At 59.8% G+C, this 10464-nt stretch overlaps 1 long non-coding RNA gene across 1 annotated transcript; it reads right to left on the bottom strand.

The window, feature by feature from the left end:
• Positions 1-5413: 5413 nt before the first annotated feature.
• On the bottom strand, positions 5414-7301 carry LOC102474531 (uncharacterized). Its single transcript, XR_337202.1, has 3 exons — positions 6552-7301; positions 6142-6307; positions 5414-5882 (listed from the first exon to the last, which is right to left on the bottom strand). It is a non-coding gene; the product is annotated as an uncharacterized LOC102474531 (long non-coding RNA).
• Between the last annotated feature and the right edge of the window lie 3163 nt (positions 7302-10464).

Here is a 10464-nt window from a genome sequence, read left to right as displayed (position 1 = left end):
CACACTGCTAACTCGCCAAACTATATTAAAGCGGGGATTCTAAGTCAGGTTGAGTGTCCCAACAGGCCGGCTCCCATGTGCCTGTCCCTACCCCGCCACACCAGCGCGGTGGTCCTTGCCCGCAGCCTGCCTCCCCTGTACATGCCTGTCTCTCAGAGCGCTGGCTCGTGGACCTGCGTTTGCTGCAGCCGGCCTTAACCCAGCCCTGGCCAAACTCCCGCACCATGGCAGCACGCCAACCTCCATGCCGGGCCCTGACTCGCAGAGACGGTGGATACATTCCTGGAGGGTACCGCTCTCCTCTGCTCTTCTTGTTTATGCTCCATGACTTTGCGGGAACTCCAGAAAACAAGGTGTACCCCACCCCTCGGATCTGCCCGGCCTGGAGAAGGCTCCCTCGCCCCGGGCACACCACTCATGGGTGCATGGTGGATGCGCTCGGCCTAAAGGTACTGGGTGTGCCTCAGGCACATGGACGGCCTCACATGGGCTCCTGGAGGATCCGGTGTAATAGTACTGCTCCCACTAAATTTTTTAAATAATTATTTAATTATATTTATTATTGTTGTTATTTCTTAATTTGATCAGAGAGAGACGGAGAGAAAGGGAAAGTAAGAAAGCAAGCCACCAGGTCCGGGACTTGAACTGCAGTTGTCTCTGTGGGAGTCTGGCGCCTTTGACCAGCACGCCACCTGCTGGCCCAATCTCAGCACGTCAGTCCGTTCTGCTCGGTGTGGGAGAGCTGAGGGGAAGTCTTGCCGTATCAGGAGAGAGCAGGAAAGCCTGCCCGGGAATGCGGCAATGCGTCCCGTTTGTCCCTTCTGCCTCCTCTTTCTTCTTCTACTTCCTCTGCACGTGAAGAGACACGCCGCCGACTCCTTCCTTCCCCTGGCCACTCGGGCCGTGACCCCAACGTCACAGGAAAGCCCTCGCTTTCTCAGATGGCGCCGTGGAGCAGAGGGCAGGCCAAGTGTCTCCAGATGAGGCCCTGGGTGCTCGGTGGCTGCGCCTGTGGGTGTGGGAGCACCCCTGCTGCTGACCGAATGATTTGCTGTTTAATTAAACCCGGCACGGTTATTACCAGATGTGCACCAACCCTGAGCACTGCAGTGTCCCGGGGACGATGAATCTAGCTTCAGTAAAGCAACGTGCAAAGTGCTTCTTTGTTAAAATTAAATTTAAATTAGTTGGAGAGTTTAAATACATCATCTCTGAAAAGCAGAGTGAGCAAATACTGTCAGCTCGGTAAGTGTATCCCTGAGCCGCGACGAGGAGAGGACAAGCTCGGATCAGCTGTCGGCCTGTGTGGGGCGGGGCAGCACGTGGACCAGCAATGTAGGCCCGGAGCCAGGAGAGCACCCGGGCCCCAGGGAGCCCTTCCTTTATTCTCCCCTTGAGGACTCGCTCTGGGGCACAGTCCAGCCTCTCTGTCCTCACCACTAGCACATGGGGACACACCGATCCCGCACAGCTGACGTGGCACAGGTACCTCTTTTCAGAGACTGCCACGCTCTTCGCCAACTGGCCATACCACTTCACCCTCGCAGCACGGGGGCGACGCTGGCTCTGTCTGCGAGTGACAGGACTGGGTCGGCGTGTTTGCCAAGGTGAACGGCCAAGCTAGGCGAACATGCATGGGAGAAGTAAGGCCAGAGCACAGCGTGAAGCGAACCAAGGATAATCTGAGGAGTCGGAGATGTTTTTAAAAAACGGGAAATAGGGGACCAGCAGTTAGCGTAATGGCTGTGTCACTGGACTCCCATGTAGTCGACCGTGGTTCGAGTCCCGGACCCGGTGGCTTAAAACTCACGCCGGGCGCGTGTGCGTGCATGGCCAAGATCCCAAGAGGAGAATGGAGGAGAAGGGATTGCGGCGTGGCCATCTCCCCTGGGGGGTGATTTCTCGCTGTCTCTCTGTCTCTCTCTGTCTGTCTGGCAAGCGCACACGCCCTATAGCAAAAACCTCTCCAAAAAAAAAAAAGGGAAATATATATAAATAATTAAAATGACTGAGAATACGTCAAAGATTTGAATAGATTGGTAACCATAGAAACCACCAGGAAGGGAGCTGAAGAAGTGCTCCCCAAAGAGTTACCTGGTCCAGACGGTTCAGAAACAGATTCTAACAGATCTTCCAGGTCGCGAGGCCGGGCTCACGGACTGCCAGGCCCACGGTCATGGGGCTCCACCCGGCAGGTGGGAGCTGCGCTTGGGGAACAGCGACGTCCTGCAGGAGCCCGTGACAGACACGCCGCTGCAGGTGGCACCGCCCGCGCAGTCCCGCCTCCTGGTGCCCGTCAGTCCAGGGGTCTCATTTTATCAGGAGCACGTGGAACTGTACGACCAGACCCACACCCAGGACCGCCCGGGCACGCAGGGTGTGGGCGCCTGGAACCGGGGAAGGCAGTGCCTGTCTCTCAGTCTCTCATTCTCTGTCTCTCGTCGAATGAACAAACATTCTGAAAGTGTGTATGAAACTTACTTCGCTTTCTGCATCCATGTCAGTGTCCCCGTTATGGGTCACGTAGCCGCGGGACACAGGGGTGCAGACGTGGGCGGGCGATCCGCCGTCCCGCAGGCCACTGGGTGGTCTCCTTCCGTCGGGGTGTGGTGCCTGGATGGCACCGAGGTGCCCCCAACACCGCTGTGTTCTCAGTGAGGCCTGCAGAAGGTCTCTGGCTCCCAGCAGCCCGCCAGCAGCCTCCCTGTTCTTTTATAGATGGTTTGTGTGGCCATCGGCATGTGCACTTGTCAGAGACAGTGAGAAAGAACTGTACGTCCCCACGGGCGATGGCCAGGCCACAGCCCCGTCTCTGTTTTCCTCTCTCACTTCAGGACACGCATGCACACATACCTGGTGTGATTCTCAAGCCACCAGGTTGACAATTAGATTTAGTCACTCAAGCAGGTCCATTTCCCCTTTTTCTTGTTAAGAATTATTATTGAAAACTTTGTGGCACCCCTCCCCCGAGAGGGAGGGAGAGAAAGCTGCCTGTCGGGTTGGCCTGGACTCCGCCGGGTTGGCCGGTGGGTGCCAGCGCCTTACCCAGCACGCCACCTGCTGGCCTGCAGGTCTGTCCAGTGCAGATCTGGAAGGGGTCTTTCTTCCGATACTGCCCCCTATGAAGCAGGAGTGGGCGGTGGCTCCGCGGCAGCTCCCAGCAGGAGGCAGACCTGCGTCCATCTTTCCGCCATTGCCGTGCTGCTGGGGGCGATGTGGAACATCACGCTAGACGTTTTTGGGGGAAATCACACCTTTATTTTAAGGCCAGGAAAGGGATTCTCCGGAAGAGCCAGGCAGGGTTGTCCTGGAAGCCCTTCCTGCGCTGCTGGAGGGAGAGCCGGGAGGGCCGCAGCAGCCCCAGGCCCTGCAGCCTGCCTCTGCGGCCCCACCAGCTTCTCGCGGCGGCCGGCGGATGCGCCGAGGGCCACCAGGTGGCGCCGCCCGCACAGTCCCGCCTCCCGGAGCCCGCACCCCTGCAGGGCGGGGAGGCTTTGCACGTGGCATCGTGGATCGCATTCAGCAGAGACGCCGGGAACTCCGAGCCGGGCGCGCTGAGAGCGGGGGGCTGTGGGGGCGCCAGGCGCAGCCGGCTGCAGCCACCAGGAGGGCGCAGCTGTGGGGTCCAGGGCCAGCGGCGGCCGGGCAGGGGTGCAGCAAGGGCAGCACCTAGCCTGTGTGGCCGCTGAGGACAACTTGTGTTAAATCACCCATCCTAAAATGAGCGCCCTCATAGGGAGACTTCCCCGCGCAGTTACTGCAGGCAGCCTTCGGGTAGAGGGTGGTTCTCCGTCCGCTCCCCAGCGACCCTCGGAGGACCCCAGGCTCGCCACGGATGGAAACGCTGTCCTAGTCCTGCCAGCCCTGTAATACTGGTCACTCTCTCCTTTTTCCCTTTTTCAGTTTTTGACAAAAATGCTGTTTTCTCATTTGCATTTTTATATTTGAGGAATAGAATTTATTTGTGTGTTAGGAGATTGTGTCTCTCTTTGGGCAGGGCTGGTTGTTTTCAGGCGCCAGTATGAACTACACGTGGGATTTCACCGTGGCGCACTGGGATTTCGTGGACCGGTCGTATCACACCCCCTCTGCCCCCGAATCCCACCTATGCACGTCTGAGCTCCTCCTGGAGCTGGCTGTGAGGACACGGAGGCCGGACTGCAGAGCCAGCGGGCCCCTGCGGACACCGGGCAGGTCCGGGCTCCCCGTTACCAGGCAAGGGCTGTTTCGTGGAGTGAGCAGAGAGCGCAGAAGGAAGGACTGTGCCTTGCTGGGAAACCGGACGGAGGGTCTCTCCCTCTCTCCTTTGTCTGCTGTCAGGCACTCGCACTTGCCAGGGAGAGACAGAGAGGGGAGGGGAGGAAGCACGCCCCAGGGCCCGGCAGGCTGCAATCCCGTCTCCTCGTTCTCAGGCTTTGGGCTCGCACACAGCCCCAGTGCATTTTTCAAGCCACTGGGTCCTGGACTCGGTTGCAGCTGGCCACGTGGGATCCCTGCCTTGGCCACCTCGCCACTGGCTGGCCCGACACAGGTTTTCAAACGTCTGTGTCTATCAGAATCACTTGGAGCACTTCTTAAACGGGACTGCTGGGCCTGCCCCATCGGGGTTCAGTCCATCCGGGGTGATCCCGAGGCTGTGCCAGGGGCTGCATCGGGTGGGGAGATGGGCCACGGGAGGGTCCTCAGCGCGCTGTGTGGTCACAGCTACACTTCTCCCTGCACTCGGGGCCTGCGAGCCCCGCCGGCAGGAGGTGCCCTCGGAGCTGCGCCGTGGCTCGCATTCCCTCCCTCCTGCCCCAGGCGAAGGACTCCCATCTGGGAAACAGAGGTTGTCGGAGAGCCACGCGAGGAGCGCACCCTTTCTGAGCACGGCCCTTCATGCCTCCGAGCTCGGCAGCTACGCAGACCCTCGCGTCCCCAGGCTGGCGTTTAGAGTGGCTATCTGTACAGAGATGCGGTCGGAAGACCTCACTTCAGCGTGTGGCACGTGTCCACAGTACGGAAATCACGTTTTTAAATGTGTCCCCTGAAGTCTAGCCAGCCTACGAGCTTGAAACTCACATCGATTTTTAGACTGCGTGCATACACTCTGCCTTAAATCGTAATAGTGCATCGTGTGTTTTCTCGTGTTTTGACCCCCCCCACACGAAATCTTACATAATAATTGTTAGGCCTGAAAAGTCTGCTGGAGCTCAGTCTCCCTCAGGGTTTGTGCAGCAGGAAATGCACGTAGAGTCGCCTCAAGTTTTCCTTTTCTTAAACACTCTCCACACGTTTCGTGCCTTTTTTCCAGATTGAGTGATCATTGTAATTAGTAACAGTTCATCAGAAACCGACTGTCATTTTTGATACATAAATAGTAATTGTTTCTGAAAATCCACATTTATTAGAAACTTGGCTAAGATGAGTGGCGTTAAGACTGTCCTAATATTTTATGCCCCGTGGGTGGATATTACTCCCGGCTTGGGACCAGTTGTTTCCCTATTCTTTTTCTTTCCTTTAAGTGTGTCAGGGGGACTCTTTCACGAGCCAGGCGGAGTCCCGGCGTAGGGAAGGGATCGACCTTATGCAAACAGGACAGAGAGCCCTGACCTGAGAGGAGTGCTCTCGCATGCCAGGGTGACAGAGACCGGACACGGTGACGAACTGTCCCGCGGAGCCAGCGCCGTCACAGCGGGGAAGGTGGCGGTACTGGGCCGAACCACACACGTTTTGCTCGGGACCCTGCACACGTGCTCCTGCATGAGCGTGAAAACACGGCAACAGGGCGCTGCCTCGGGTAGCAGGCCAGACAGCCACGTGGGAGGTCGGGGACGCTCGTGCACCGCGCTGGCAGGCGGTGGTTCTGCTGGGTGTGACGTTCTCCTGGGGTCTGTATTTGCCTAAACACTTTCATAATACGTGTAAGTTCCGCACTCCCTCGGTGACCTTGGCCCTGCAGTCTCCCACAGTGCTAAGAGCCGAGGGTGACCCGGGCCGCTCTGGGGTTGCAGAGCCTTCCCCTCAGGGAAAGCTGGCGTTTCTAAAGCTCAGAGGTCAGTGCTGCGGGAGCCTCGTCCCTGCCCTGGGCATCTCCCCTGTGTTCAGCCCTTTGTCACAGTGTGGCGGCTCCCTCCCTTCAGTCCCACCACCCCCATGGACCTTCATGCTGGGACCTGGAGCAGCCCTTCCGGTGAGCAGGGTCACTCTGCCCGGGGCTCATGCGAACAGTGCAGGGCTGGAATCTGTCCTGGGATTGGGCCTCCTGTAGGTGGGACCCTATGTCTCAGCTCTTCACGCCCGGCGGTCTCTGGCATCTCTGGTCGACCTGGCGGGTGGAAAGAAGGACCCACAAGTGCCCAGCTCAGTGTGCAGTCAGTCCGCTCGGCACCATGGGCGTCCCAAACTCCCTGGCCACACGCTTGGTCCCCACTATTTCTGACATGCTATCTTCCAGCTGCAGCTGTTGGCTGGAGGACACCGCGGGCCACCAGCAGGGACGCCGTCCCTCTGCAGGAGCCATGGTCCCATCCCTGCTCCCACGTCTGAAAACAGCCTGGAATGTATCGCACCCATCTTTATAGCTGTTCATGGCAGGAGGGCCAGCACTTCCGGGAGTCCCACCGCAGCCAGTGTTGCCAAAAGGATTTTTGCTTCCTGGAATCGACTTCACTGCTTGGCACGCACTGTCACACACAGGTAGTACTTTACAAGCCGCTACCTGGACTTTAAACGAGAAGCACCGGCAACTTTCAAGTAGGAAGCAGGTTTTAACTGTCTTAAAGCTTAAAAAATTGACTGCGGACTCAGTACCATCTAAAGGCCTGTGACAACGGCGCTTCCAACATGGTGCCCTGCCCTGCAGTGCACGGATACCCAGACGCTGGGGCCAAGGCACCTGCAAACGCAGGTGAGACAGCGCAGGGTCAGCCGGAGCAGCGGGCTGCCGTCACGGAAGGAGCAGGTGGAAAAGACGCGCTTCCTGCCGCCAAAGCCTGCGTGTTCGAGGTCTCCTCCCCACTGTTTCCATCAGCCTCGGAATCGCGCTGCGTGGCAGCAACCCAACACAGGAACCAGCAGGCTCTTCTCAAAACATTGTGAGTTCCATCGATCTCTGAGAAAACGTGGGCATTCCGGGGCCTGGCGGTGGTGCGCGGTGAAAGGCAGTGCTCTGCGAGGGACTCACATGGGAAGTTTCCGGGTTCATATCCCGAGCCCTCCCTGAGTAAGCCAGGCACATGTGTGCCCACGGTCCAGGGCTGGCTCAGGCTGCGGTGAGTCAGGGCGTGTGCATGCCCTCTCTCCTGTCTTCACACTCACGAAAAAATAAGTAAATAAACTTAAAAAAAAGTTTTAAGTGAAAGTGTCAGCCAAGCCAGGAGATGATGACTCCAAACAGGAACGGGCCAGGAAATGCTGAGACTCCCACAGGCTGCTAGTGGGGTGGGTGGACATCGTTTTTACTCGAAATTGCTCCCGGGTCAGCCCCGTGGCCCAGTGGTTAAGGGAACCAGGTCCCACACAGCTCGCCACAGCTCATACGCCAGACCTGGTGGCCTGAAGTTCACACCAGGCACCTGTGCACGTGTGACCAAAGCCCACACACGGAGAGACGGAGGACAGGGGATGGCGGGGCAACCCCACCCATCGGGCTCTCTGTGCATGTGTCGGTGGGCAGTTAGCAGAGAAGGAAGTGGCTTCTGTGTGTGGAAGTTCCATCCCTTCCCCAAGGAGGCACTTGTTCCGTGGCTGGACCCTCGTCCGTAGCAGCCTGGAGGCAGCGGCAGGGCCCAGGCCCAGGCCGAGAAGGGATGCGAAATTGGGTCTGAGCAGCTCAAAGCACAGGAGGCGGGTGGCTGTGTGCCCCTCTCAGCACACGCAGGAACAGGCCGCGCACGCCATGGTGCTCCCCGTCCAGCCCCTCAGACTTGGAGCTTTCTCTCGCGATCTGTCTGAATGTTCGTTTCTTAAAGGACGCACTTGCTGCTTAGCACAGGGAGTCGCTGCGTCCTCCAGGCCCTCCGTCATCTGCCCTCAGCATTCCTCCCCACGTCTCCCTGAGATTGCTTTCCATTCTCCAAGGACACTTCCACCATTCCCAAATACAAGTCAGCATTTACCCTTTAGAAAAAGGATCCTCTGTCCTTTTTAAAGAGAATTTAATGCAGAGAAAGGGAGGATGAATGTGCTCAGGTCGGCAGGCATTTTAAAACAGAAATTGCGGGTCGGTCCCATAACCTAATGGTTAAGGGACCTAGACCCTATATGGCCGACCATGGTTCAAATCCCAGCAGGATGGGAAGTGGGGGAGGAGGGGTTGCAGTGTGGCCACACCACAGCCAGGTGCTCTGCCCGTCTGCCTCTGTCTTTCTCTGGCAAGTACGTGCCCCAAGCTGCCCCCCTCTGCTCCCACAATCCCCTTCTTGAGAGCAGCTAATCTGTGGGACCAGCTCGAGAACTCGGGGGACGCTGTGAGGAAGCACCGGCGTATTAGGAGGGCTCTGACGGGACAGGTGGGGACACGCGGGCGAGGTCTGGGAAGGGCGTGGCCCCAGGACCTGTCGGGGAGGGTGTCCCTCCCACCCCTGCTTAGCCGGTGGTGGTCCGAGGTCTCCCTGGGAGAGGCCTGCCTCCTCTCCTGTACCTGACCCTCCAGGGGCCACCCACTGTCCCTTCCTGCCGGGCTGTGGTCGTCCACCCTCCCCCCTCGTGCTCTCAGCCTGGCACACGGCAGGATTTACCCCGGATCCACTACATGCCTGCGGCCCACCGAGACCAAGGGTGAGTCCCGATGGCCATTCCCATGGCAGGCGGGAGCCTTGTCCTGGCCTTTGTAGACTGAGCCCAGGCACTCAGCTAGCTGGACCGTCCACGGAGGCGGGGCAGGAGGGAAGATTCCGGACCCGGGAGCAGTGTGACTCACGGATCTTGGAACCCTGGAGCAGAATGTGGGTGGGCGGGGCGGGGCCTGCCCTCGAGGTCAGGAGCTGCAGGTCCTGGGGCTGGGCCGGGCCTGGGAGGGGCAGTCAGGCCAGCGTGGGTGAGTGCCCCTCGGCCTCGCGGGGCCTGTGCCTGAGGGTCAGCGGCGGACTGGGAGCGGCGGGGGCTCCTGGGAGCTCCAGGGTAAGGAAGTGACTCCAGCGGTCCGGTGACCACCACAGGGGCCGCCGGGGGGTCTGGGACAACCCTGGGGTAACCCTGGGAGCCCATGGGAAGACAGGAAGGGACTGAGGGCAGCCAGGCCACCAGGTCTCCCAGGGCCGGCCAGTGGAGGAAAGCAGAGCCATGGTGTAAGGCCCCCTGTCCCACCCAAGGGGTCTTCAAAAAGCTCATGAGAATGCGCATGACAAGAAAGCTGTGCGCGGAGTTAAGATTCGTTGCACCAACAGGGACTCACGTGTACGGGAACACCATCTTTCCACGACCTATCTGCTGGGGATGCCAGTGGCCCCCTGTGAGGTCCCATCTCTCCTTGAGTGTCAACCTTTAGCAAACCTTGCTCAGGCTCGGCCTGCCTGCCACAGGCTGCCCCGTGGGGCTGACCCACGCATGGACACTGTCCTACTGCAGCCACCCAGCCGTCCTTGTGCACGGTGGCAGGGCTGCCTGGAGTCCTCAGGAAGGGGCTTCAAGTGCAGACAGGGAAGTGACGTGTCACCTAAAGGGGATCCCAGGGCCAGAGGGGGCTGCTGAGCCAGCTGGGGATGGCAGTGTGGCCCCTGTGGGAAGAGAGAACCAGCCTGCGGGTGTGCAGGACAGGGGCCATCCAGAGGAACAGCCTAGGAGTGCCCTGTCCCCTGCCCCAGCCGTGCCCTCCCAGTCAGAAACGCTCACTCGTGCGCGACCGGTAGGGTGCAGTCCCAGCATCCCTGCCTGTCAGGCTGCTGCAAAAGCTAGGAGCCGACTTCCTGCCTAGGGCATTCTCGGCCCACGTCCCCACTGGTCCCTCCGACACCCCGAGGAAGAGGGCCCTCTGTCCACACTTTACAGACCCTGGTGGCCCTTAGTCGGGCCTGGATCCCTGCCTGCTGTCTAGGTCCGGCCTGCGGCTCACAGGATAATCTTGGTCCTCGTGGTCCAGCAGGGGGGAAGGGGAGTCTCGGTGGACGCCTCTCTGCCAGTACAGACCTTCCTCCTGTCCCCGAGAGAGGAAGGGGGAAGCTGTCCGGGCGGGCAGGCCGCGCCTTGAGGGAGAAAGCCCTGGGCCCAGGGGCCGTGGGGGCGCCAGGCCGGGCCTCCCTGGAACAGATGGCCTTGGTCAGCAAGGTGTGCTCCTCTGGACTTCGGCCGGTGGGTCAGAGCCGGGGGCTTGGCCTCCGGCTCCGAGGGCTCCGGGTGTTCTGGACCGCGCGGTGCTTCTAGGAAGCGAAAGCAAGCCTGGGAAGTTTCCAGCGCGCTTTTCGGCTTTTCAGTTTCCCGCTCTCCGCGCGGGGCGGGCCGGCCGGGCGGGGAGGCGCCCGCAGGGAGGAGGCAGGAGGGCGCGGG

This window comes from Tupaia chinensis, unplaced genomic scaffold (assembly GCF_000334495.1).
Source record: "Tupaia chinensis unplaced genomic scaffold, TupChi_1.0 Scaffold144682_1, whole genome shotgun sequence".
Lineage (NCBI taxonomy): Eukaryota > Metazoa > Chordata > Mammalia > Scandentia > Tupaiidae > Tupaia > Tupaia belangeri.
This window is presented reverse-complemented; position numbering and strand designations above follow the sequence as displayed.